The following is a 27,845-nucleotide window of genomic DNA, read 5'->3' as shown; positions in this document are numbered from 1 at the left end:
AAAGCAGTAAAAAAAAAAAAGCACTCATCTTTTATTTACTTTAATTACAAGCCAAGACATAAAAAAAGTTGTAAAAAAAAGTTGTCCTTTAAATGAGAAAATGCAGTTGGTATAGAAAAATAAGTATTTAGTAAAAAGCTAGACTATTAATGTGACCTTTTGATCCTTCTGGCTGTGACTGACAATCTGACTATGAATCGTTACCACAACCATGAGAATTCCACGTTGTTTCTATATGACATTTAATAACATTTCACTTGATTTCATTCTGTTATGCCATATATACTACTTGCTGTTTTGTATTTAACATGGATTTTTGATCACTGTATTATTTACATTTTCTATGCTGTCACACTGTTGACCAATTGAAACCTACAGTCCCTTTTCTGAGCATGCCATGATAGGCGAAGAGTGGGCTAAAACAGCAGATCTACAAGCTCACAATGTGTTGCATTGCATCACATTTTCAGCTAAAAGATTTGGTGTAGAGGGAAAAGGAGGAGGCCAAGTATAGAGCCCTATGAAGCCCTTCTCAACAAAGTATAGGGTTTAAGTGTTGAAGTACAATAATAATGTCACTGCCTGTAGTGTTGTCACAGCTGTATTGTTGTGCATGTGACAAAAAACACCCTTACTGTTAAAGTGGTTTGTTAATAACATGTTGTTTTGTAACCCAGATATTTTTTACAAACTTGTAAACTGAACAGTGGAAGCATTTAATAAAACTTTACTTGACAATAGCATTATTCCAGTCAATTAATTATACATTCTACTGACCTATGAAAAATACTGTACGTACGTACCTGATAATACTCTTGACTCAATATGATTGTTTAAAATGACACATGAATTGATACTTACAGTATAATACAATGACCATCAAGAAATGTTACTAAATGATACAAACAGCACTGCAGTTTTTACTGCAGACAATAAGACAGATGAAAAGGAAGTGAGGAGATGTATGTTAAAAGCATCCTGTTTCCTGAGTTACTGACCACATACTACCATGGTTTCATTATTAATGTCAGTCAACATCATACACTGCTTATATTTGTTATCTCATATACCACACTATCACCACTATTATCATTGTTATGTACAATACCACACTGTCACCACTATTACCATGGATAATTAATACCACAGTGTCTCCATTATCGCTTTTTATGAACTATAATAATAGACAGGTTTTGTCTTTCTATAGCCCCTATACATACTACTGCACCCAACAGCTTCGGAAGGGCTTGCTGATCCAAAGAAAGTTTTGAAAGGACAAAAAAAGTGGTTTATTCTGCCACCAAACTCTCGAAGTTCTGAAGGCCAGACCCCACCCACTCAGTAATCTGCCCATAATAGCTCCACGAATCTGCCTAGCAACACTCTTTTTTTCTCTCCAGCCACTGAAGCATTGTGTACAGCCAGGGCTGGAAGCGATGTTTTTTATACCTGCGACACACTGTGGGAAATGTCTGTTCAAATCTATAAATGCTGTCACTGCTGGCAGAATGAAGCCTTGGGCTGCCATCTGACTGGCATCTAGAGAGTGAAGTCTCCCAACTTGCAGTTACTGTATGTGCAACCTCGTTTAAAGTGATGCTCGAATGTCAGCTGTGCCTGGCGCAAGTGATCCCACTCTGTGGGTTTTTGCCACAGGACCACAGCAGGAGATCGGAGATATAGGTAACCAGCTCAGCCCACCACACACCAGCCTTCATCCATTAATGTTTACGCATTCAACAATAACTCCATAAACGTTTGTTGGAAAGATCAAATATGTCAGGCTGCCCTGCAAGGAGGCATGGGTCCTTTGATCTATGTCAGGCTGCCCTGGGGCATTTGATCTGCTTAATGAGAGCTAATAAGACACACCTGCTAGTTTAATTATCAGAGGTACACTCAGCTGTGTTATCCAGTTAGTCCTCAGCTTTCAGCATCACTCTTCAAACAAACTCCTAACAGAGAGGTGCTTTCTGTGCGTCACTGACGTTTAGTAAGTGATGTGTGTGTTCTTAGTTACAATTATTTCATGCATGTAGCCTACCTGATTTGATTATCAACCTAAGTTTGCTGTTAATATTGCTGTTTGTTTGATGATGAATCAGCCTATTTGTTGGTTATGTGAATTGAATGAAAGCATTATAGAGCTTTTGAAGTAGTTATTTCTGTACAGTGTTAATGAAGATGCTCACCGATATCACCGATATTCTGCTGTTTATTATTTTATTTGGTATTGCACTGTTTGATATTTTGCAGAGATATGTTAGTATTTTGGTACAAACCTGTTGCCATTTTGTCTTTGCTTTCTAGACCACAAATCATTGTACAACTCTGCCAATTACCTGCTACCTATGATTGGAAGTAAAGCCACAGTCCTCACTGTGTAAACTGCATCCTGACTCACTGAGTTTTTGCCGACATGCCAAGGCGGCACCAATATATCCGAACCTAATCAGCCTACAGTCCTTTAAGAGTTTCAACAACGTTCAAGTTATTGTAGCGTTTGCGGTTTGCCCTCACAGCTAACTCCGACGTTTCAATACTAAACCCGAACCAAACCCGCACCCTAACCCTAACCGCACGCGGATGCCACATAGTCGGAGAAAAGGTCTGTCGGATTATCGCATGCCTCCCTAACTCACTAACTTAAATGAAAGGAGGAAACATGGATTGACGTTTTAACCGGAGAACCGGGTTTTATTGCCCTTTCAATACAGGCTAAAACTGGGTTGGGAGGGTGCCGAAAACAACAAAGAGGCTGCACTGTCTGTCTAGCTTGAGTGAGTCTCTCCACACATTGTGCCACCATAGTGTCTCTGCCACTTCCTCGTTCCTCTTCGCGGGCTTCTTCTTTACCCACCCCCTTTGATCATGTGTTCACCCCTTCTCAGCCTGACCTAAACTGCATACCTGAACTAGGCACCTCCTCCCCCCATCAAACCCCCCCCTCCCACAAGTCTCTGTCATTATTCCAGCAGGGTCGCTACATTATGATGACAGCCCCAGGTTAACTCTCATAAATGTGGTGTCGTGGCCACGGACCACGGGAGGATGCAGGACTCCTTTATTGAGCAAAACAGCAGAGTGTGCGCGTCTCTACTCAGTGCACAATGCTCTGGGGTTAAAATTAAAACAAACTTATTCCAATCATGACGATGTGCTTAGTGTCATTCAACAACGTAGGCCTAAGGGAAACAGACAACGCGTAGGCTATTTGTTATATAATTCATCACTCAGGTTTTCGTTTAGGATATATCTTTACTCATGGCTAGAATTAAAAAAGAAGATGCATCTTTTTTTTTCTTCCCCAGACCTCATTCTTCTGACCTATCGTAACACTTTATAGTTGACTGGACTTGCGCTGTTAAGAATGAAGTCGTATTTTTGTTTTATTTGTGTTATATTTTCTTATTGGATGTGTATCAGGTAGCCTATCGGGTCTGTGCCCTGTGTATGCAAATAGCATGTGCCATTCCACGCATCATGATGATATGTGTGTGCTGTGTAGCTGTGTATGAATCCACAGAGATGATAAGTGGGGGTAACTACACTTGTCGGAGAAGTTCCTCTTCTTGGCCATATGTTTCTTCATGTCGAAAAACAGGTGGGATGAGGCTACGCCACATTTATCAACAGCCGACAATTCTTACGCTGCAATAGACAGCGTACACCTGCTTGATAAATCACACATGGACGTAAGCTGATTCCTGGGCTCGAATTTAAGCTGTTTTTTTTACGTTCCATTGATAAATGAGGGCCACTCAGTCACTCACATGTACAGTGTACACGTTGTACAATTGTGTTCAATGACAAAATAAAATCATCCATCCATTGCCTTGTAGGGCCTACTACCTAGCTAAACACACCTTAAGTCAGAACATTTATTCTGCACCTGTCTATAGAACTGTCACTAGGTGGCAGTGTGAGTGTTTGTGACAGAGAGTACTTCTTCCATCACTGCCGACATCCACAACAAAGTACTTGTCCTTCTTTGGTCTCAGGAAGCTGTGGTGAGCATTGAGGTGGATGGAACCATACTCCACCAATAACAGAGATGAGGTGATATAGGACTGAGGGAGGCCATGTTCTGCAGTAGGGACCGGTGTGAAGGCTCAGGAGGCCTTATCCAGGAGCATGGATAGTGGAAACATGTCACCACCACCCGCTGGGAATGACAGGCCTGGGGCGACCAAAGGAGCCATTTCACAGGTATGTGGTGCGTGCTGTCTGTCGGTATCACTGATACTATATCATAGTATTTAGGTAGAGGTCACCAATGTGGTAATTACAGGAAGAACATGACTGCAACTTCTCTCTTTCAGTACACAGACATTGTCACTAGTTTATTTTATCTCAACAGCACTATCCCAGAGGCCCAACATGATGACCCTGCACTATAGGGGACAATGTCTGTCCCACCCCAGATATGTTAAATTATTAATAAAGTCTCCATACAGTCACTACACCATTGTGCAGTTGCTGTTCAAAGTCACTGTGCTCACTTCACACATCGTCACCTTATTAAACTAAACACCTAAGTCATTTTTAGCGGTGCCAACCGCTCTACACTTGACTTTGTCCGTCCGTATGTCCGTTTGTCCGTTTGTCCGTTTGTCCGTTTGAGCACGGGCTTTAAACAGCTATAACTCCAGTTCGCAGCATGCCAGCTAGTCCAAATTTGGTATGTAGACTTAGACCACCAATAGGGACGAGCATTGACTGCTGAAGCCCCGCCCCGCCCTATTATAGCGCCACCAGGAGGCCACTGGCTTTAAACAGCTATAACTCCAGTTTGCAGCATGCCACCAAGTCCAAATTTGGTATGTGGACTTACACCACCAATAGGGACGAGCATTAATTGCTGAAGCCCCGCCCCGCCCTATTATAGCGCCACCAGGAAGCCCCGCCCCAAAGGCACCGCTTCCTTCACACAGGGTGTGATTTTTTCAAGGTTTTCAGGAAAAATAAAAAACTGATCCAGAACAAAACTATATGATATTTCTTAATCATTTCACCCAAAATGTTTATAACAAATTATGACTATTTAAATAGAAATAACACTGTCTGTCAGTTATGTAACATAAGAGATTTAAATAGGTTTAAATAGGATTAAATCTGACTTAGGCCAAAATAAAAAGCAAAACAAATTACAAAATGGCCTAAATCAGTAAATAATTTGGCTTAAGTCACAAAACCGTGTGACTTAGGCCAAACAAAAGGCCTATTTTGTCCTAAGTCACACTAGGGAGTTAGGCCATTATACTAAAAGGGGCGTGAACAGCATGATCCTTTTCAATTAGGAGATGGGCCATTTTACCAGAGGTGGCCAGTGTCATGAGGACCTGACTCAGGCAAAAATATAATTTTCCTAAAAAAATGACTTAGGCCATTAGTTTAATAAGGTGACGACATTTAATATGAACAGCAACGTTTGTTGTATACGTTTCCCCTGCAGCTAAGAGCCTGTGTGTGTGTGTGTGTGTGTGTGTGTGTGTGTGTGTGTGTGTGTGTGTGTGTGTGTGTGTGTGTGTGTGTGTGTGTGTGTGTGTGTGTGTGTGTGTGTGTGTGTGTGTGTGTGTGTGTGTGTGTGTGTGTGTGTGTGCTGTAATAGTGAGTCATTTATTTTGTGTGGGTGTGCATCTGCCAAAATCAATCTGGCTTTTAATAAGTAAATGTTCACCTAATCCATTCCAAACACAATTGTACAATTGCCGTACCAATGTATAACATTACAATGTCAAGTACTTTTACCAAATACAAAATGCTAATGATATAAATAATGTCATTAGCATTCGTTAAATATTATTTACCGATACAAACAGCACAGCTGCATTTAGTGTAGCAAATAGGACTCAGTGTGTGTGTGTGGTTGGTGTTGTTTTTTCCATAGCCTACTTTTGTTTCCTGTGGTGAGAAAAGAGCAGACAAGGCTCTATTGACCACAAACTGATGTTCAGTCATTATAGTAAAGCTGGTTGGGGGGACATCAAAGATCACAGGGGGGCATGAGGCCCTGTCTGTTTGGAGGCAGTCCAAAATGTTATCATATTTTAAAAATTTTGGGACATTATATTGTATAATATACATTTTCAAAGATTTTTCAGAAATGTTCAGAAATTGCTAAAATAGCTCCCTACGCATCGCGATGTGATCAGTTATTTTCGTTGTATGAGAAGTATATAGGGCTTAAGGGGTTAACGTGTGTGTGTGTGTGTGTGTGTGTGTGTGTGTGTGTGTGTGTGTGTGTGTGTGCGTGCTTGCGTGCGTGTGTGTGCGTGTGTGTGCGTGTGCATGCGCATGTGCATGTGTGGGGGTCTCAGCTTTGTCAGATGTACAAAGGGGGGGCACCAAGACACAAGTTTGGGAACCACTGATCTACACTACCACATGTCACCACTATTATGAATACAACTAAATAAAACGGTTTTACTCTTTAATCTGTTTCCAAATGACACTGACTCTATTGGTCAGTTGATGGTGGGGAACATCTTTTGATGAGAGAAATGCAGAAAACTTTCCATTCACTTTCCCCGCCCAGAATTTAAAACCTTGACGTCAATCAGACGCATTCTGTGGTAAAGACTTGTTATCCTGCACTGCGTGTGTTTGTGGGTACATGCACTGTGTGTGTGTGTGTGTGTGTGTGTGTGTGTGTGTGTGTGTGTGTGTGTGTGTGTGTGTGTGTGTGTGTGTGTGTGTGTGTGTGTGTGTGTGTGTGTGTGCGTGCGTGCGTGTGCATAGGTGGGTGCGTGCATAGGTGGGTGCGTGCATAGGTGGGTATACATCCATACATGGCATTCACAAGTGCATCTAAAACAACGTGGTTGGTTGGACAGTGTTCAGTCTAGACTAGAACAGACATCAACTCATCTATTCTGCAACAGCAAAGACCAAGACACACATATTGGACAAAGTGAGTAAAGCATCTGGTCATTTGTAATAATTGAGTAGAAGGTCTGTGATTTTAATCCTGTGTGAATCCTCGTCCTAAATTTGTAAAGTAATAATTCCGGGACAAATTAACAATATTTCCTATTAAATTTATTTAACACAGAGTTAATATGATCAACTCTGTAATTTGGGGTAAAATAGTTTTTAGCGAGGGTTTTATTTTCTCTATGCCTTTTTTTTCTTCCTCTCTCCCAGTGGATAATTATGGGGCCTGCATTGGAAATGATAAATGAAAGTTTTGACAATATTTTGGGTGCAAATTCGGCTCATCTCTCTACACAGCATGGACAGTATATAAATATAATCACAATGACAGCACAATGAGAATCAAATGCCTCATGTTGCCTAGACACCTCAACTGGAAGAGACTAGTCCAATCTGTTCTGGTCAAAATGAATTCGGTTTGATTAATCGGTTTGAGGGCGGTGGCTTAAAACTTTTGATAATCCACTCAACAGAAAATGATTAACCCCTCATAACCCATATTTATTCCAATTATTTCTCTTTCGTTGGAATAACTTCTTTCTGCACATGTTTGGCCCACGTGGGGCGATTGGTGACAAATAGTATAATACATTGTATGTCATAGTGTGATGATCTGTAGAATTATGTCATAACTGGATTTGTCAACTATAGCCTGCATAATATGGCCATCCTTACATTTGTACACATCTGAACCTGGGGCAGTAATATATATAAATAAAAAAGGATATGCAAAACTATTAAAAAATTCTGCATGTGCATGCGAGGCTCGTGCATATGCAATCCCAGCCACGCACCTGATGTAGCTGGTACAATTGACGCTATTTGGAGATTTCCAGACACATATTACACACAAATCCAAGCACATCATTTCACGCACTTGTTCTAATCCAAGGATCAGGGAGGGAATATACAAAGGGATGTGATGTGATTGTTTTTAGATTGTTTTATGCAAATATTTTTTATTCTGTACTGTAGCACTTTGAAATTTGCTTCAAATGTAAAGTGCAATATAAATAAAATATATTATTATTATTATATGCTGGCTCGAACATTTTGGCAATCTCTCTCCAACAGCTCCGGTACACAAATACATTTTTGGTGATCTCAGAATTTTTTTAAAATATAGTTTAACCACTTTAAAATTCTACACATAGACTATTTGAAAATAGCTGAGCTTGTAGATCTGCTATTCAATGAAATCTTTAAACATTTTAACAATACAAATCTTGTATGGGGGTCCCTGGCACAAAATATTTTCAGATGGGGGCCAAATTTATTCAATCTAAGGGTGCTTGACATGACATGAAGTGTGAGAAGCTCTGGTTTAATTGGCACCTAGGGTGCCGTGACGCAAGTCCCGGGGTGCCGCAGAATACTTTGCTAATGTTGAGAATTTATCAATATCACTTCAGTTTAACCACTTAGACCCTGGCTCTATACTCTCTATACTTTCGAACTACACCAAAATCTCTACGCCAAAAATAGCCAATCTACAAGCTCACAGCGCATCACACTGCAACACATTGTGAGTTTTTGTCTCGATTTTTTGGTGAATGTTCCCTCCCAGAATAGGTGCAGGGGTTCAAGTTGTTAAATGTCAAGCATAAGTTATTTTCAATCTGTCCTAATGTAAACAGATATTCTCTCAAGTTTTCCTCCTGATATAGCCTATTGTATCTTAGGGGGAAAGATTTACATATTTCCATACCGTAATATGACATAAATGTAAGGTGCTATAAAGTACCATGTCATTCAGGGGTGCCGTGGATGAAAAAGTTAAAAGTTTGAAAACAACTGATGTAGAAAATGTATTAAAACAAACATGCGTAACCACTGTGTGCCTGTCAAAACATTATATCCTGATTAGATGCGTTTAAATGTGTTATATATGTGTTATTTAGTGTTCATGTAAATAGTTCAGTTGGAATATCTTTTAAAAAATATTTTTTAGTTGTAATTTCTAATCATGAACGCTACCTCAGAGAGTGTAGAAATGGAACCAAACGGACGCATGAGTCCATTTGTGTCAGAAAATCAAAGTAAAATACAGATTCGCTTTACCCGTGTCAATGTGCCACACACAGACTATTTGGTGAATTAAATGAGGTTACCATGAAGCCTAATAGACGGCGTGAATAGGGTGTTAAACATATTTAGAAATATTTAGAAATATGTTTTGATTTGATATGATATGATATGATATGAAATTTTATATTATATTATATTATATTATATTATATTATATTATATTATATTATATCATATTTAGGGCTCTAGTCTAACATTTTACATTGGCTAACTGGTACGCCTAACTTTTTCATTTAGGTGCACAGCACATAATTTAGGTGCACTTTTTGTTTTCTTTTTAAAGCCACACTAAAAATATTATTACTATTATTATTAATAATAATAATAATAATAATAATAATAATAATAATAATAATAATAATAATGATAATAATAATACTACATTTAATTTACATTTGAAGCAAATCTCTCTGGCATAAAAAGTAAAAAAAAAAAAAAAAAAAGACATGAAAAAGAGACAATTATGAAAAAGATTTAAAAAATATATATATAGTAATTACCCTAGTAATAGGGCCCTAGATTCTTATGCAATCATATCATGGTATGCATCGTGTTAATACGGCAGTTAAATCGGTTGCTTGTTTAATTTCTGCTTAAAACAGCTATTGAGGTTTCTATGTACAACATATTGTTATACAATATGTTGTACTATGTACATGGACATGCCCCGTCCGTCCGTCCGTCCGTCCGTCCGTCCGTCCGTTCATCTGTAGTCGGGTCACAGAGGTAGCAGTTTCCAGAATCCCAGACTTAAAGGGGTATTTCACTTTAAAACACATCTGGTCTCATTTTAAGTAACCTTTTTTTGATTGATTGAATATTTTATTTGCACGATTATACAATGGTGCTAAAAGGATAACACAAAAAGGGTTTGTTTCCATTGTGGTCCTGTGTATTCAATTCATAGAGGAATAACCCCAGACATTCAAAAGGGAATCCAAAGGGAAGTGCTCTACCGGCTGAGTTACCTGGACTATAATGTAATGCATAATATATTTACATATATTACATTAATTCACTTTTTTGTGTCATTCCTCTTAAGATGTCTTCACATACTCCTGGCAAGCGAGTCAGAGCAAAGCGTGTGAGGAACGATGGAGGAGTCAGTGAGGAGAGCGACGAGGAGGAGGCAGACTACGTCAATGTAAGACCAGACAGTCTCACAGACCAAGGCTCCGGCTCACAGGGGGCTACAGGAGATCAAGGTACACATGAACACATGGACACTGTTTCTCTCTCTCCTCACATCATCACTAGAGCAGCTTGACACATGATATTTAAACTAGTAGTTACCTATGGTTACAAGAGACATGAACAAGATTGTGTTGTTGAAACGTTGCTTTGTGCATATTCAAACTGTGTTTGCATCGTGGCTACGAGCTGTGTGACTTCCTTTTTGTAAACTTTGATCTCACTCACCGTGGTCGGCGCCTCCTCACACTGGTGTGTGCCTTTTCCTGTGTGTGTGTGTGTGTGTGTGTGTGTGTGTGTGTGTGTGTGTGTGTGTGTGTGTGTGTGTGTGTGTGTGTGTGTGTGTGTGTGTGTGTGTGTGTGTGTTTTTTTTTATGGCTACACATCTTTTGGGCTATTAAAAAAATAGCAGATTTACAAGCTCACAGCGTGTCACTTCGTGCCATGCTGCGAGCTTGTACATCTGCTATTTTTGAACATTTTTGAAAAATTGTGTGAGAACTACTGATTTCGAAAGCATTTGTAGAATCGGCCTCAGGTCTTAAAGGGATATTTCACTTTCAAAAAACTTTTGGTCATTTTATCGTCTACTCAGGCCTTTTTTTAAATTGAAAAAATAAAATACAATAAAAAAATAAAATAAAATAAATGAAAAAAATAATCGGAAAAACATGGCCCCCTCACGCATTAGGAGGACAGGGTGAGTCACCAGAACCAAGGAGGGGTGTTTTCGAAGAATCTAACATGGTTAAAATGGAGTTTGAAGTTACAATGGGTTTGTATAGGAAGGGGGCGTGTCTGATAAAATGAATATCAAATATATAAATACTGAATCGAGCAACTTAAAAACTGTCTGGGGGGCTCACAAAGGCCTGAGTAGATGATAAAATGAAAGTGAAATGTCCCTTTAATGAGTTAAAAGAAACATTATAATTGTTAGAGGCTGGTTCCTCCTCGTGTTTTATTTCTCCTTTCATTTCATAATGTGACATTTTTATAAAAGTCACAATTGCATGTTGAAAGACATGTTCAACTACATTATTGTACATCAGATATATGAATCTTTCTGTAGAAATTCAAGATCGAGGGGTTCTGAGCCCAGATCACTTAACTATATAATATTCACTCTGAGTTCTTTAAAAGTAAACATTGAAGCAGATCATATTAAAGTTGAACTTTAATATCCTCCAGTTGTCCAGAGAGGCCTCATCATTGAGAGAGACATCTTCAGAGCAGCTGCAATGTGTCTCACTGCGCTGTGTGTTCTGGTAGTAGTGAGAACTACAGGCATGGTCCTGGACTGTGAGTATGAATTCAAATCAAATCTGGCTTAATTCTCAAATTCTTGATTGAGGCCTAATTAATGGCCTCATTCTTAATTCACTGGTAATAATCATCATCTCTACCACCACGTTTTTCTTTGTGTATCAATGCTTACATCTGCAAAATAGAATGCAGAAAGTGGAGTCAAAAAGTGATGTATGTTCATTTGTAAAGAATAATAACACGTTTTCTTTCTCTAAGCTAATAACTTGACTTCATCATGATCAGTAGCAACAACAGTGTTTATCATCCCATTACAGATCATTCAGCCATTAACCCACCACTGACCAACCTAACCCAGGAGAGAGACCTACTGAACAACCTGACCTTGACCCTGGCCAGATACAACAACGTGACCCAGGAGAGAGACCACCTACTGAACAACCTGACCTTGACCCTGACCAGATACAACAACGTGACCCAGGAGAGAGACCACCTACTGAACAACCTGTCCTTGACCCTGAGAGAGAGAGACCTGTTGCAAAGTGTAGTAAACCAGCTGAAGAGAGAGATCGCAGGTGAGAGAGGTTATACACCTTTTTGAAGGAATATTAATTAGTGTATTATTATTGATATTTACATTATTGTCAGGTATATAGTTCTAAAAAAGGATTTGAGTTAACATTTATCATGGCTTATCAAAAATATTTTGAGTAGTAAACCTAAAACCATATGTCATTCTTCTAACATTACTCAGCTCATTTCTTACTCAGGTTTAGTATTTCACTGTTATTATATCATTAATGTGTTAGAACTGATGATCAGTTTATTGAAAATCCATCAATAAAACTATTTTTTGATGTTTAGACAAGTCGTGTTGCAGTGGATGGCAGAAGTTTGGAGACGTCTCTTATTGCATTTCTACTGAAGAGAAAACCTGGGAGGAAAGTAGACAACAATGTGAGATGATGGGAGCACGTCTGGTGGCCATTGACAGTCAAGATAAACAGGTATGTGTGTGTGTGTGTGTGTGTGTGTGTGTGTGTGTGTGTGTGTGTGTGTGTGTGTGTGTGTGTGTGTGTGTGTGTGTGTGTGTGTGTGTGTGTGTGTGTGTACGTGCACTGTGTGTGTGTAGTCCAGGGTGAGACGAAGGGGGGGACAACTTTATATGAAAGCAATAAAACAATGTACAAATCATCAGGATTTATTCAGTGGACTGAAGTGCTGGAAGGGAGCATCACACACCTGGATTGGGCTGAAAGGGACAAAGGGCAAAAGGACATGGACATGGAAATGGCTGGATGGAAAACATCTGTCAACAGCGTAAGATATTTTACAAGTTTTTCTAAAGTAATTCTATCAAAGTCACTGTACATGTGAGTAACTGAGTGGATATGATTAAAATGTTTATTCTGCAGGTACTACTGGTCTGCTGGATATCCTGTTGACCAAGCGGACTCTCAATGTGCTTACTACTGGCCTCCGGACGGAAAGTGGAGAAATATGCAATGTTCACAGACAAACACCTGGATCTGTGAGAAGACATATTAATCATCTTAAAGCTGCACTCTTTAACTCATATGTCCTACCTGGGAGTCAAACCCAAGTCCTCCCTGTGAGAGTCCTTATTTCTACTGCTCATCAAGAGCCAGTCCCTAATTGGCCAGGAGAGATATTGTGGTTATGAGCTTCTGCAGTTATTACATCAGGGTCTATTTCTCAATGGAAGAGTAGAGAGAGTGGTTAAAATAACCTTTATTCATTAAAACAAAAATAGGTCCAGATTGCAGCTTTAATATCACTGATAAAACTGCATATTAGTGTTCTGCTTTGTGAAGTTAAATAAGTAAGTAATAATTAGTAATTAATCTGAGAAAAACGCAAACATTTTACTGTACACAGTACAAACTGTTACATAATCACATTAACCATTAACCATTAGGGTTTGTGTTGTAATCCATTTTGCTTTAAGGACACAGTTAGACACAGTTTCTGTCATGCAATTCAATGGTAAAGATTTGCTGGAGCACTTCTCTTCCCAGCGCCCAAGCATCACTCTTCAGTGTCTCTGCATCCACTGCTTTTGGCAGAGCGTCCTGGAGAGGAGCAAATAACAAATGAACATAATAACCAAACAGCAAAACAATCCAAGTATTTAGTAAAAAAGACAAATATTGATAAATCGGAACATTTTCGGCTGTTTTTTTTTTTTCTATTTTTGCCCTGAACTACAGTCAAGATATGCTTGTATCTTAATGCAATTTTATGAATTCCTTGAGTCAAAATTGTATGGAAAATATTGTTCATTTGTATCTGTATGTTGTATAAGTTTTGCTATTTGCTATTGTTTCCATGTTGGGGTTTGGGAAGGATTTTTGTAAGATTAGGGTTTAAAATGAACCCCATGGGACATTATTTCACCCTGTTACCTGTCATAAACACTTAAAGGACAACTTAGTTTTTTTACAACCAAGGTTTACGTTTTAGCTTGTAATTAAAGTAAATAAAAGATGAGCTTTCTATAGTTTTAGCAATTTTCGTGGGACATTTTTGTAAAAAAAGACATTTAGCATAAATATGTCTATATACTGTAGGCTAAATATTATTATTTTTACACAAAAAAAAGGTCCTGTGGTCTTTGATGGCCATATGTGAGTTATTGGGGGCTAAAAGAGCTACTGTAAATAATAATAAAGAAATCGCCGGGTTATTGTGTAAAAAAAAAGACATATTTAGCCACCTGCCAACTATAGAAAGCAGTAAAAAAGAAAAAGAAAAAAAAGAACACTCATCTTTTATTTACTTTAATTACAAGCTAAGACATAAACCTTGCTTGTAACGAGAAAAAGCAGTTGTATAGAAAAAAAGTATTTAGTAAAAAGCTAGACTATTAATGTGACATTTTGATCCTCCTGGCTGTGTCTGACAACCTGACTTTGAATCGTTACCACAACCATGAGAATTCCATGTTTACCGTTGTTTCTATATGACATTTAATAACATTTCACTTGATTATTCTATTATGCCATATGTACTACTTGCTGTTTTGTATTTAAAATGGATTTTGATCACTGTATTATATATACATTTTTTATGTTGTCACACTGTTGACCATTGAACCCTACAGTCCCTTTTGTGAGCATGCCATGATAGGCGAAGAGTGGGCTAAAACAGCAGATCTACAAGCTCACAATGTGTCGCATTGCATCACATTTTCAGCTAAGAGATTTGGTGTAGAGGGAAAAGGAGGAGGCCAAGTGTAGAGCCCTATGAAACCCTTCTCAACAAAGCATAGGGTGTAAGTGGTCAAGTACAATAAGAATGTCACTGCCTATAGTGTTGTCACAGATGTATTGTAAGTGCATGTGACAAAAAACACCCTTATTGTTAAAGTGATTTGTTAATAACGTGTTGTTTTGTAACCCAGATATTTTTTACAAACTTGTAAACTGAACAGTGGAAGTATTTGATAAAGCTTTACTTGACAATAGCATTATTCTAGTCAATTCATTCTACATTCTACTGACCTATGAAAAATACTGTAATTACGTACCTGATAATACTCTTGAATCAATATGATTCTTTAAAATGACACATGAATTCATACTTACAGTATAATACAATGACCATCAAGAAATATTACAAAATGATACAAACAGCACTGCAGTTTTTACTGCAGACAATAAAACAGATGAAAAGGAAGTGGGGAGATGTATGTTAAAAGCATCCTGTTTCCTGAGTTACTGACCACATACTACCATGGTTTCATTATTAATATCAGTCGACATCATACACTGCTTATCATTGTTATCTCATATACCACACTATCACCACTATTAATATTGTTATGTACAATACCACACTGTCACCACTATTATCATGGATATCTAATACCACAGTGTCTCCATTATTATCGCTTTTTATGAACTGTGTTTGATAATAGACAGGTTTTGTCTTTCTATAGCCCCCTATAGATACTACTGCACCGAATCGCTTCGGAAGGGCTTGCTATTCCAAAGAAAGTTTGGAAAGGACAAAAAAAGTGATTTACTCTGCCACTGAACTCTGCTGAGTTCTGAGGGCCAGACCCCACCCACTCAGTAATCTGCACATAATAGCTCCATGAATCTGCCTAGCAACACCGCAGCACATTCTCTCTCTCCAGCCACTGAAGCATTGTGTACAGCCAGGGCTGGTTTTTATACCTGCGACACACTGTGGGAAATGTCTGTTCAAATCTATCAATGCTGTCACTGCTGGCAGAATGAAGCCTTGGGCTGAATGTGGAAACAAAACTAAGTAAATCACATACACCTTGCACGTCTGACTAACTTCTGACCAAGTCACGGTAGCCAAACTCTTAAATTACGTCCTTTTGAAGTTATTGATCTTTCCTGGACCCTAAATACATCCTCCCTACCATCAATTGAGGCTATATGTCACGATCTGTCTCTCTAACTGTCTATTTCTCTGTCACTGGCCCTCATTCATCAAGCGTGCGCAGACCGAAAAACATACCCAGAGATTACCGCAATTGTCTGCATTTATCAATCTAGTTACTTTGACTTGAACTACACCAGCTTGTTCCATCGTAGACATGCGAGCAGCATTGTCTGACCATCTGACTGGCATCTAGAGAGTGAAGTCTCCCAACTTGGAGTTACTGTATGTGCAACCTCGTTTAAGGTGATGCTCGAATGTCAGCTGTGCCTGGCGCAAGTGAGCTTCATTGTGGGTTTTTGCCACAGGACCACAGCAGGAGATCGGAGATATAGGTAACCAGCTCAGCCTACCACACACCAGCCTTCATCCATTAATGTTTACGCATTCAACAATAACTCCATAAACGTTTGTTGGAAAGGTCAAATATGTCAGGCTGCCCTGCTAGCAGGCATGGGTCCTTTGATCTATGTCAGGCTGCCCTGGGGCCTTTGATCTGCTTAATGAGAGCTAATAAGACACACCTGCTAGTTTAATTATCAGAGGTACACTCAGCTGTGTTATGCAGTTAGTCCTCAGCTTTCAGCATCACTCTACAAACAAACTCCTAGCAGAGAGGTGCTTTCTGTGCGTCACTGACTGATAATTCATGACTCAGGTTTTCGTTTAGGATATATCTTTACTCATGGCTAGAATTAAAAAAGAAGATGCATATCTTTTTCTTTTTTTTTTCCCCCAGACCTCATTCTTCTGACACTTTATAGTTGACTGGGCTTGCGCTGTTATGAATGCAGTCATATTTTAATTTGTGTTATATTTTCTTATTGGATGTGTGTGTGTCAGGTATCGGGTCTGTGCCCTGTGTATGCAAATAGCATGTGCCATTCCACGCATCATGATGATATGTGTGTGCTGTGTAGTGTGTGAATCCACAGAGATGATAAGTGGGGGTAACTTCACTTGTCGGAGAAGTTCCTCTTCTTGGCCATATTCCGTTTCTTCATGTCGAAAAACAGGTGGGATGAGGCTGGATACACCTGCTTGATAAATCACACGTGGACGTGGTCGTAAGCTGATTCCTGGGCTCGAATTTAAGCTGTTTTTTTAAGTTCCATTGATAAATGAGGGCCACTCAGTCACTCACATGTACAGTGTACAAGTTGTACACTTGTGTTCAATGACAAAATAAAATCATCCATCCATATCCTTGTACTACCTAGCTAAACACACCTTAAGTCAGAACATTTATTTTGCACCTGTCTATAGAACTGTCACTAGGTGGCAGTGTGAGTGTGTGTGACAGAGAGTACTTCTTCCATCACTGCCGACATCCACAACAAAGTACTTGTCCTTCCTTGGTCTCAGGAAGCTGTGGTGAGCATTGAGGTGAATGGAACCATACTCCACCAATAACAGAGATGAGGTGATATAGGACTGAGGGAGGCCATGTTCTGCAGTAGGGACTGGTGTGAAGGCTCAGGAGGCCTTATCCAGGAGCATGGATAGTGGAAACATGTCACCACCACCCGCTGGGAATGACAGGCCTGGGGCGACCAAAGGAGCCATTTCACAGGTATGTGGTGCGTGCTGTCTGTCGGTATCACTGATACTATATCATAGTATTTAGGTAGAGGTCACCAATGTGGTAATTACAGGAAGAACATGACTGCAACTTCTCTCTTTCAGTACACAGACATTGTCACTAGTTTATTTTATCTCAACAGCACTATCCCAGAGGCCCAACATGATGACCCTGCACTATAGGGGACAATGTCTGTCTCACCCCAGATATCTTAAATTATGAATAAAGTCTCCATACAGTCACTACACCATTGTGCAGTTGCTGTTCAAAGTCACTGTGCTCACTTCACACATTTAATATGAACAGCAACGTTTGTTGTATACGTTTCCCCTGCAGCTAAGAGCCTGTGTGTGTGTGTGTGTGTGTGTGTGTGTGTGTGTGTGTGTGTGCTCTAATAGTGAGTCATTTATTTTGTGTGCGTGTGCATCTGCCAAAATCAATCTGGCTTTTAATAAGTAAATGTTCACCTCCATTCCAAACACAATTGTACAATTGCCGTACCAATGTATTACATTACAATGTCAAGTACTTTTACCAAATACAAAATGCTAATGATATCAATAATGTCATTAGCATTCGTTAAATATTATTTAACGATACAAACAGCACAGCTGCATTTAGTGTAGCAAATAGGACTCAGTGTGTGTGTGTGGTTGGTGTTGTTTTTTCCATAGCTTACTTTTGTTTCCTGTGGTGAGAAAAGAGCAGACAAGGCTCTATTGACCACAAACTGATGTTCAGTCATTATAGTAAAGCTGGTTGGGGGGACATCAAAGATCACAGGGGGGCATGAGGCCCTGTCTGTTTGGAGGCAGTCCAAAATGTTATCATATTTTAACATTTTTGGGACATCATATTGTATAATATACATTTTCAAAGATTTTTCAGAAATGTTCAGAAATTGCTAAAATAGCTTCCTACGCATCGCGATGTGATCAGTTATTTTCGTTGTATGAGAAGTATATAGGGCTTAAGGGGTTAACGTGTGTGTGTGTGCGTGCGTGCGTGCGTGCGTGCGTGCGTGCGTGTGCGTGTGCATGTGCATGTGTGGGGGTCTCAGCTTTGTCAGATGTACAAAGGGGGGGCACCAAGACACAAGTTTGGGAACCACTGATCTACACTACCACATGTCACCACTATTATGAAAACAACTAAATAAAACGGTTTTACTCTTTAATCTGTTTCCAAATGACACTGACTCTATTGGTCAGTTGATGGTGGGGAACATCTTTTGATGAGAGAAATGCAGAAAACTTTCCATTCACTTTCCCCGCCCAGAATTTAAAACCTTGACGTCAATCAGACGCATTCTGTGGTAAAGACTTGTTATCCTGCACTGCGTGTGTTTGTGGGTACATGCACTGTGTGTGTGTGTGTGTGTGTGTGTGTGTGTGTGTGTGTGTGTGTGTGTGTGTGTGTGTGTGTGTGTGTGTGTGTGTGTGTGTGTGTGTGTGTGTGTGTGTGCGCGCGTGCGTGTGTGTGCATAGGTGGGTGCGTGCATAGGTGGGTGCGTGCATAGGTGGGTATACATCCATACATGGCATTCACAACTGCATCTAAAACAACGTGGTTGGTTGGACAGTGTTCAGTCTAGACTAGAACAGACATCAACTCATCTATTCTGCAACAGCAAAGACCAAGACACACATATTGGACAAAGTGAGTAAAGCATCTGGTCATTTGTAATAATTGAGTAGAAGGTCTGTGATTTTAATCCTGTGTGAATCCTCGTCCTAAATTTGTAAAGTAATAATTCCGGGACAAATTAACAATATTTCCTATTATATTTATTTAACACAGAGTTAATATGATCAACTCTGTAATTTGGGGTAAAATAGTTTTTAGCGAGGGTTTTATTTTCTCTATGCCTTTTTTCTCTTCCTCTCTCCCAGTGGATAATTATGGGGCCTGCATTGGAAATGATAAATGAAAGTTTTGACAATATTTTGGGTGCAAATTCGGCTCATCTCTCTACACAGCATGGACAGTATATAAATATAATCACAATGACAGCACAATGAGAATCAAATGCCTCATGTTGCCTAGACACCTCAACTGGAAGAGACTAGTCCAATCTGTTCTGGTCAAAATTAATTCGGTTTGATTAATCGGTTTGAGGGCGGTGGCTTAAAACTTTTGATAATCCACTCAACAGAAAATGATTAACCCCTCATAACCCATATTTATTCCAATTATTTCTCTTTCGTTGGAATAACTTCTTTCTGCACATGTTTGGCCCACGTGGGGCGATTGGTGACAAATAGTATAATACATTGTATGTCATAGTGTGAATTATGTCATAACTGGATTTGTCAACTATAGCCTGCATAATATGGCCATCCTTACATTTGTTCACATCTGAACCTGGGGCAGTAATATATATAAATAAAAAAGGATATGCAAAACTATTCAAAAATTCTGCATGTGCATGCGAGGCTCGTGCATATGCAATCCCAGCCACGCACCTGATGTAGCTGGTACAATTGACGCTATTTGGAGATTTCCAGACACATATTACACACAAATCCAAGCACATCATTTCACGCACTTGTTCTAATCCAAGGATCAGGGAGGGAATATACAAAGTGATGTGATGTGATTGTTTTTAGATTGTTTTATGCAAATATTTTTTATTCTGTACTGTAGCACTTTGAAATTTGCTTCAAATGTAAAGTGCAATATAAATAAAATATAGTATTATTATTATATGCTGGCTCGAACATTTTGGCAATCTCTCTCCAACACCTCCGGTACACAAATACATTTTTGGTGATCTCAGAAAAAAAATTAAATATAGTTTAACCACTTTAAACTTCTACACATAGACTATTTGAAAATAGCTGAGCTTGTAGATCTGCTATTCAATGAAATCTTTAAACATTTTAACAATACAAATCTTGTATGGGGGTCCCTGGCACAAAATATTTTCAGATGGGGGCCAAATTTATTCAATGTAAGGGTGCTTGACATGACATGAAGTGTGAGAAGCTCTGGTTTGATTGACACCTAGGGTGCCGTGACGCAAGTCCCGGGGTGCCGCAGAATACTTTGCTAATGTTGAGAATTTATCAATATCACTTCAGTTTAACCACTTAGACCCTGGCTCTATACTCTCTATACTTTCGAGCTACACCAAAATCTCTACGCCAAAAATAGCCAATCTACAAGCTCACAGCGCATCACACTGCAACACATTGTGAGTTTTTGTCTCGATTTTTTGGTGAATGTTCCCTCCCAGAATAGGTGCAGGGGTTCAAGTTGTTAAATGTCAAGCATAAGTTATTTTCAATCTGTCCTAATGGAAACATATATTCTCTCAAGTTTTCCTCGTGACATAGCCTATTGTATCTTAGGGGGAAAGATTTACATATTTCCATACCGTAATATGACATAAATGTAAGGTGCTATAAAGTACCATGTCATTCAGGGGTGCCGTGGATGAAAAAGTTAAAAGTTTGAAAACAACTGATGTAGAAAATGTATTAAAACAAACATGCGTAACCACTGTGTACCTGTCAAAACATTATATCCTGATTAGATGCGTTTAAATGTGTTATATATGTGTTATTTAGTGTTCATGTAAATAGTTCAGTTGGAATATCTTTTAAAAAATATTTTTTAGTTGTAATTTCTAATCATGAACGCTACCTCAGAGAGTGTAGAAATGGAACCAAACGGACGCATGAGTCCATTTGTGTCAGAGAATCAAAGTCAAATACAGATTCGCTTTACCCGTGTCAATGTGCCACACACAGACTATTTGGTAAATTAAATGAGGTTACCATGAAGCCTAATAGACTGCGTGAATAGGGTGTTAAACATATTTAGAAATATTTAGAAATATGTTTTGATTTGATATGATATGATATGATATGATATGATATGATATGAAATTTTATATTATATTATATTATATTATATTATATTATATTATATTATATTATATTTAGGGCTCTAGTCTAACATTTTACATCGGCTAACTGGTACGCCTAACTTTTTCATTTAGGTGCACAGCACATAATTTAGGTGCACTTTTTGTTTTCTTTTTAAAGCCACACTAAAAAATATTATTATTATTATTATTAATAATAATAATTATAATAATAATAATGATAATAATAATACTACATTTAATTTACATTTGAAGCAAATCTCTCTGGCATAAAAAGTAAAAAAAAAAAAAAAGGACATGAAAAAGAGACAATTATGAAAAAGATTAAAAATATATATATATATAGTAATTACCCTAGTAATAGGGCCCTAGATTCTTATGCAATCATATCATGTTATGCATCGTGTTAATACGGCAGTTAAATCGGTTGCTTGTCTAATTTCTGCTTGAAACAGCTATTGAGGTTTCTATGTACAACATATTGTTATACAATATGTTGTACTATGTACATGGACATGCCCCGTCCGTCCATCCGTCCGTCCGTTCATCTGTAGTCGGGTCACAGAGGTAGCAGTTTCCAGAATCCCAGACTTAAGGGGGTATTTCACTTAAAACACATCTGGTCTCATTTTAAGTAACCTTTTTTTGATTGATTGAATATTTTATTTGTACGATTATACAATGGTGCTGAAAGGATAACACAAAAAGGGTTTGTTTCCATTGTGGTCCTGTGTATTCAATTCATAGAGGAATAACCCCAGACAATTTTTTTTATTTGATATTCATTAGATCAGACACGTCCCTCTACTTCCGAAAAAAAATGGAAGGAGTTTTGGGGGTCTTTTTCTATAAGCCTTAGAGACAGAAAACAGAGAGAGAAAGAGTAGAGGAGTGACATGAAACATATGGTACGGTGGTTGGGCCAGGGATCAAGAGTGTTTGTTCATTAACAAAAAAAGAAAAAAAAAGACAGTCGGACTTGATGAATGTCAGACATATTGGTGCGACCAAGGTTTTACTCACCACACATCTCAGATACCCAAGCCGTGCGACTCATACACTGAGTGGGCGTTCAGTTCAACCCACAACCTTGTGGTCCAAAGGGAAGCGCTCTACTGGATGAGTTACCTGGACTATAATGTAATGCATAATATATTTACATATATTACATTAATTCACTTTTTTGTGTCATTCCTTAAGATGTCTTCACATACTCCTGGCAAGCGAGTCAGAGCAAAGCGTGTGAGTAACGATGGAGGAGTCAGGGAGGAGAGCGACGAGGAGGAGGCAGACTACGTCAATGTAAGACCAGACAGTCTCACAGACCAAGGCTCCGGCTCACAGGGGGCTACAGGAGATCAAGGTACACATGAACACACGGACACTGTTTGTCTCTCTTCTCATATCATCACTAGAGCAGCTTGTCACATGATATTTAAACTAGTAGTTACCTATGGTTACAAAGAACATGAACAAGATTGTGTAGATGAAACGTTGGTTTGTGCATATTCAAATTATGTTTGCAACATGGCTACGAGCTGTGTGACTTCCTTTTTGTAAACTTTGATCTCACTAACTGTGGTCGGTGCCTCTACACACTGGTGTGCGCCTTTTCCTGTGTGTGTTTTTTTTTTCTTTTTTTAGCGGTGCCAACCGCTCTACATTTGACCGTGACTCCGTGTCCGTCCGTCCGTCCGTCCGTCCGTCCGTCCGTCCGTCCGTCCGTATGAGCCCGGGATGAGCACGGGATGAGCACGGCAAAGAAGCAACACATACAAACACACGCACACGCACACACACACACACACACACACACACACACACACACACACACACACACACACGGACTTGGAGATTGCCTATGCCATCTCTCCTCTCATTGGCCACACGTGCCACTGGTTATCAAAGAGGGGTCCAGGGACCCCCAGCGTATGTTATGTCCGTCCGTCCGTCCGTATGAGCACGGGATGAGCACGGGATTTTAAACAGCTATAACTCCAGTTTGCAGCATGCCACCAAGTCCAAATTTGGTATGTGGACTTAGACCACCAATAGGGACGGACGAGCATTAATTGCTGAAGCCCCGCCCCCTCTGTCTGCCCATTGGCTGGGCTTTAAACAGCCATTATTCTAGTTCGCAGCATGCTACGAAGTACAAATTTGGTAAGTGGACTCAGACCACCAATAGGGACGAACTGAAATGAGTTAAGCCCCGCCCCAAAGGCACCGCTTCCTTCACACAGGGTGTGATTTTTCTTTTTCCTATGGCTAAGAATTGTTTTGGCTGTTAAAAAATAGCAGATATACAAGCTCACAGCGCGTCACTTTGTGCTGTGCTGCGAGCTTGTACATCTGCTATTTTTGGAAATTCTTTGAAATTTGAATAATTTTGAACTACGAAAAAGTGTGAGAAATATGAATCTTTCTGTAGAAATTCAAGATGAAGGGATTCTGAGTCCAGATCACTTGAATAACTATATAATATTCACTCTGAGTTCTTGGAAATTAAACATTGAAGTAGATCATACTAACGTTTAACTCCAATATCCTCCAGTTGTCCCGAGAGGCCTCATCATTGAGAGACACATCTTCAGAGCAGCTGCCATGTGTCTCACTGCGCTGTGTGTTCTGGTAGTAGTGAGAACTACAGGCATGGTCATGGACTGTGAGTATCAGCAGGTTAAAAGTCAAACTCATGCTCTTACAACCATAACATGAGAAGTAGTATAGTATGTGTGTTCTCTAGTACTTTATTACACATGTTGAAACCTAGTCACATAAAACACACCTGATCAGAAACAATGGGCCCGATTCACTAGCTGTTTACGCCCATATCTTTTAACGTAGAGGAATTTACGCAACTTTCCACCTTAGTAGTCTGATTCACTAATCTTTAAATGTCGGTGATTTTTGCTGGATGTCCGCTCTTTCTCAAGTCTACTCGGAGGCAGACTTACATGGGACCAAAGCTTGCGTATGTCATTAGAAAGCCTTATTCTTCATGAGAAATCTATTACACAAAAAAAGGTGTCAATGATCTATTGCTTGAATGCATATTATTGCAAATTCAACTGATTTTTGTTTGCTTTTCAGCATTTAGAGACAAATGATTTAGTTCCCTCGGCCTGTTTGCCGTTTTGCATTATAAGCTTGTAGATCTGTCCCTTTTGGAGAGTCGTGTATACGGTTGCCTTTTAATGTCATAAATGGGGCATGGAGCAATGCAAATGATCTCCCACATGACCACGCCTCTGACCTTCAGGCAAAAGTAAGGAACAACTGTGATCCGCACATGTGAGGGATTTACACACCCCTTTGTGAATTGCACATCTTTTTTTTTACACCCTCCTTTAGTCACTTTATTTACACGTTATTTACGACCAGCTTAGTGAATTGGGCCCATTGAGTTTTCTTCTTCTCAAACCTCTTGTCCACACAGATGTGTGACATCATGGACAGTACCAACTGTGTTTACATCACCTGTTGGTCCTTTGCAGATCATTCAGAAAACCTGACCGTGGAGAGAGACCAACTGCTGAACAACCTGACCTTGACCCTGACCAGATACAACAATGTGACCCTGGAGAGAGACCAACTGCTGAACAACCTGACCTTGACCCTGACCAGGTGCAACAATGTGACCCTGGAGAGAGACCAACTACTGAACAACCTGACCTTGACCCTGACCAGATGCAACAATGTGATCCTGGAGAGAGACCATTTGCAAATTACAATAAACCATCTGAAGAGAGAGGCAGCAGCTGAGAGAGGTTATACAGTACACCTTTTTGAAGGAATATCAATTATGTGTATTATTTGATATTTTCATCATTGTCAGGTATGTAGTTCTAAAAAAGGATTTGAGTAAACATTTATCATGGCTGGTTTATCACATCAAAATATTTTGAGTAGTAAACCTAAAACCATGTCAGTCATCTAACATTACTCAGCTCAGTTCTTATTCAGGTTTAGTATTTGATTGTAATCATATCATTAATGTGTTAGAACTGATGATCAGTTTATTGAAAATCCATTGGTAAAACTTTTTTTTGATGTTTAGACAAGTCATGTTCCAGTGGATGGCAGAAGTTTGGAGACGTCTTTTATTACATCTCTACTGAAGAGAAAACCTGGGAGGAAAGTATACAACAATGTCTGACGATGGGAGCACGTCTGGTGGTCATTAACAGTCAAGATAAACAGGTGTGTGTGTGTGTGTGTGTGTGTGTGTGTGTGTGTGTGTGTGTGTGTGTGTGTGTGTGTGTGTGTGTGTGTGTGTGTGTGTGTGTGTGGGGGAGTGAGGGGGGGGGGGCTTTCACTTCATATGAAAGCAATAAAACAATGTAAAAATCCTCAGGAATTCTTCAGTGGACTGAAGTGTTGGAAGGGAGCATCACACACCTGGATTGGACTGAAAAGGGGAGGGAAAACATGGACATGGGAGGATGGAACACCACTGACAACAGGGTGAGACATTTTACAAGTTTTTCTAAAGTAATTCTATCAAAGTCACTGTACATGTGAGTAACTGAGTGGATGTGATTAAAATGTTTATTCTACAGGTACTGGGGTGGTGGCTTTCCTAGTGACCAAGCGGACTGGCGTTGTGCTTACTACTGGCCTGCAGATGGAAAGTGGAGAAATATGGAATGTTCACAGAGAAACACCTGGATCTGTGAGAAGAAATATTAATCATCTTCAAGCTGCAATCTGTAACTCATATGTCCTACCTGGGATTCAAACCCAGGTCCTCCCTGTGAGAGTCCTCATTTCTACCGCTCATCAAGAGCCAGTCCCTAATTGGCCAGGGGAGATATTGTGCTTATGAGCTTCTGCAGTTATTACTTGTCCACCAGTAGGTGTCCAACCTTACATCAGGGTCTATATTTCTCAATGGAAGAGTAGAGAGAGTGGTTAAAATAACCTTTATTCATAAAAAAAAACAAGTTCCAGATTGCAGCTTTAATATCACTGATAAAACTTCATGTTAGTGTTCTGCTTTGGGAAGTTAAACAGTAATAATTAGTAATGGAACTGAGAAAAACGCAAACATTTTATTGTACAGAAGTACAAATTGTTGTATACATAATCACATTAACCATTAACCATTAGGGTTTGTGTTCTAATCCATGTTTTGCTTTAATGACATAACATTTCTATTTTTATAATTATGCTCAGAAAAGTGCTGTGCTTTGCTCATGGACTTTGATGTCACAGTCCATTAATCCCGCCCCCTCTCCACCCCGCCCCTCCCCTCCCCTATCCTTCTGCTTTTGGGGGCGGAGCAGAGGTGATGATTGACAGGCAAAATCCCTCAACAGCGACAACCAGCTGCAATTGCATTGCAGCTGAAAAGGCTTCAGAACAAAGAGAGAAAAAAAACTGCCATGGCTCACTGGAGTGGATTTTTCAGTTAACTCATTCCCTGCCTAGAACGACTAAAACGACTTTTTTCCATAAGCCATGCCTGCCAAGAACGACTAAAACGACTTTTTAAAAAACTTTTTTTTTTTTTTTTTTTTTTTTTTTTTTTTTTTACCCAAAGGAGACCAAGGAGATATGATTTTTCGAAGATATAGACTCCCATCCACTTCCTTGTTAACTTAAAACTTAAAAATTCTGTATCTCGGCTCCTGAGTACTTTTTTATTTTCAATGAAAAATATTGGCGGTGTTCAAACGGGCCAGAAATAATTCTGGCAGTGAATGAGTTAAAACCTTTTAATACAAGTTTGAAGGACCATGATGAAGACTTTTAATGTTTTGCAAACCATGTCATGAAACCTAGGACACAGTTAGACAAGCTTCCCAGCGCCTAAGCATCGCTCTCCAGTGCCCCTGGCATCCAATGCTTTTGGCAGAGCGCCCTGGACAGGAGCAAATAGCAAATGAACATGATAATGAAACAAGGGAACAATTCATATTTTTTTTACTGACCTGAGTCAAGATGTGCTTGTATCTTAATGCATTGGGAAAATGTGTTTATTTGCTATTTTTTCCATTTTTGGGTTTGGGTAGGATTTTTGTAAGATTAAAGGGTAAGACCACTTTGGTAGAGGTTTGGGTTGTGTAGTTACCTTGCCATGACGTAACTCCAAAGGTGGGCAAGAAATCAAAAATAATTGCTCCATTGATTTGAAATTGATAATTCAAAATATGCTCCTCATTGACTTACATTGTACGGTAAAACAGCTCTCAAAGTCACTCTTTTAGCATATAAATGAACCCAAACATAGCTGATTCAGACAATATAGAGCATCACCAAACCCAGTACTGTTTGTTTTTTCAATAAAAATGTCAACTTCCTGTTGATTTTACAATTTGAAGATCTGGATCCGGATCCGCGGATCCAGTCCAGGTTTTCTACTTATTAAAAATGGCAAAATCAACAGGAAGTTGACATTTTTATTTAAAAAAAAAACAGTACTGGGTTTGGTGATGTTCTATATTGTCT

At 39.2% G+C, this 27,845-nt stretch overlaps 1 protein-coding gene across 1 annotated transcript in view; it reads left to right on the top strand.

The window, feature by feature from the left end:
• Positions 1-27,845, top strand: part of LOC311050886 (uncharacterized protein) — an 83,645-nt gene that overhangs the window by 47,220 nt on the left and 8,580 nt on the right. The window lies entirely within an intron of this gene.

The sequence above is a fragment of the Gymnoscopelus microlampas genome (genome assembly GCF_963454915.1).
Source record: "Gymnoscopelus microlampas genome assembly, chromosome: 1".
Classification (NCBI taxonomy): Eukaryota; Metazoa; Chordata; class Actinopteri; order Myctophiformes; family Myctophidae; genus Gymnoscopelus; species Gymnoscopelus microlampas.
Note: the sequence above shows the minus strand (reverse complement) of the source record. Positions and strands in the feature narration are given on the sequence as shown.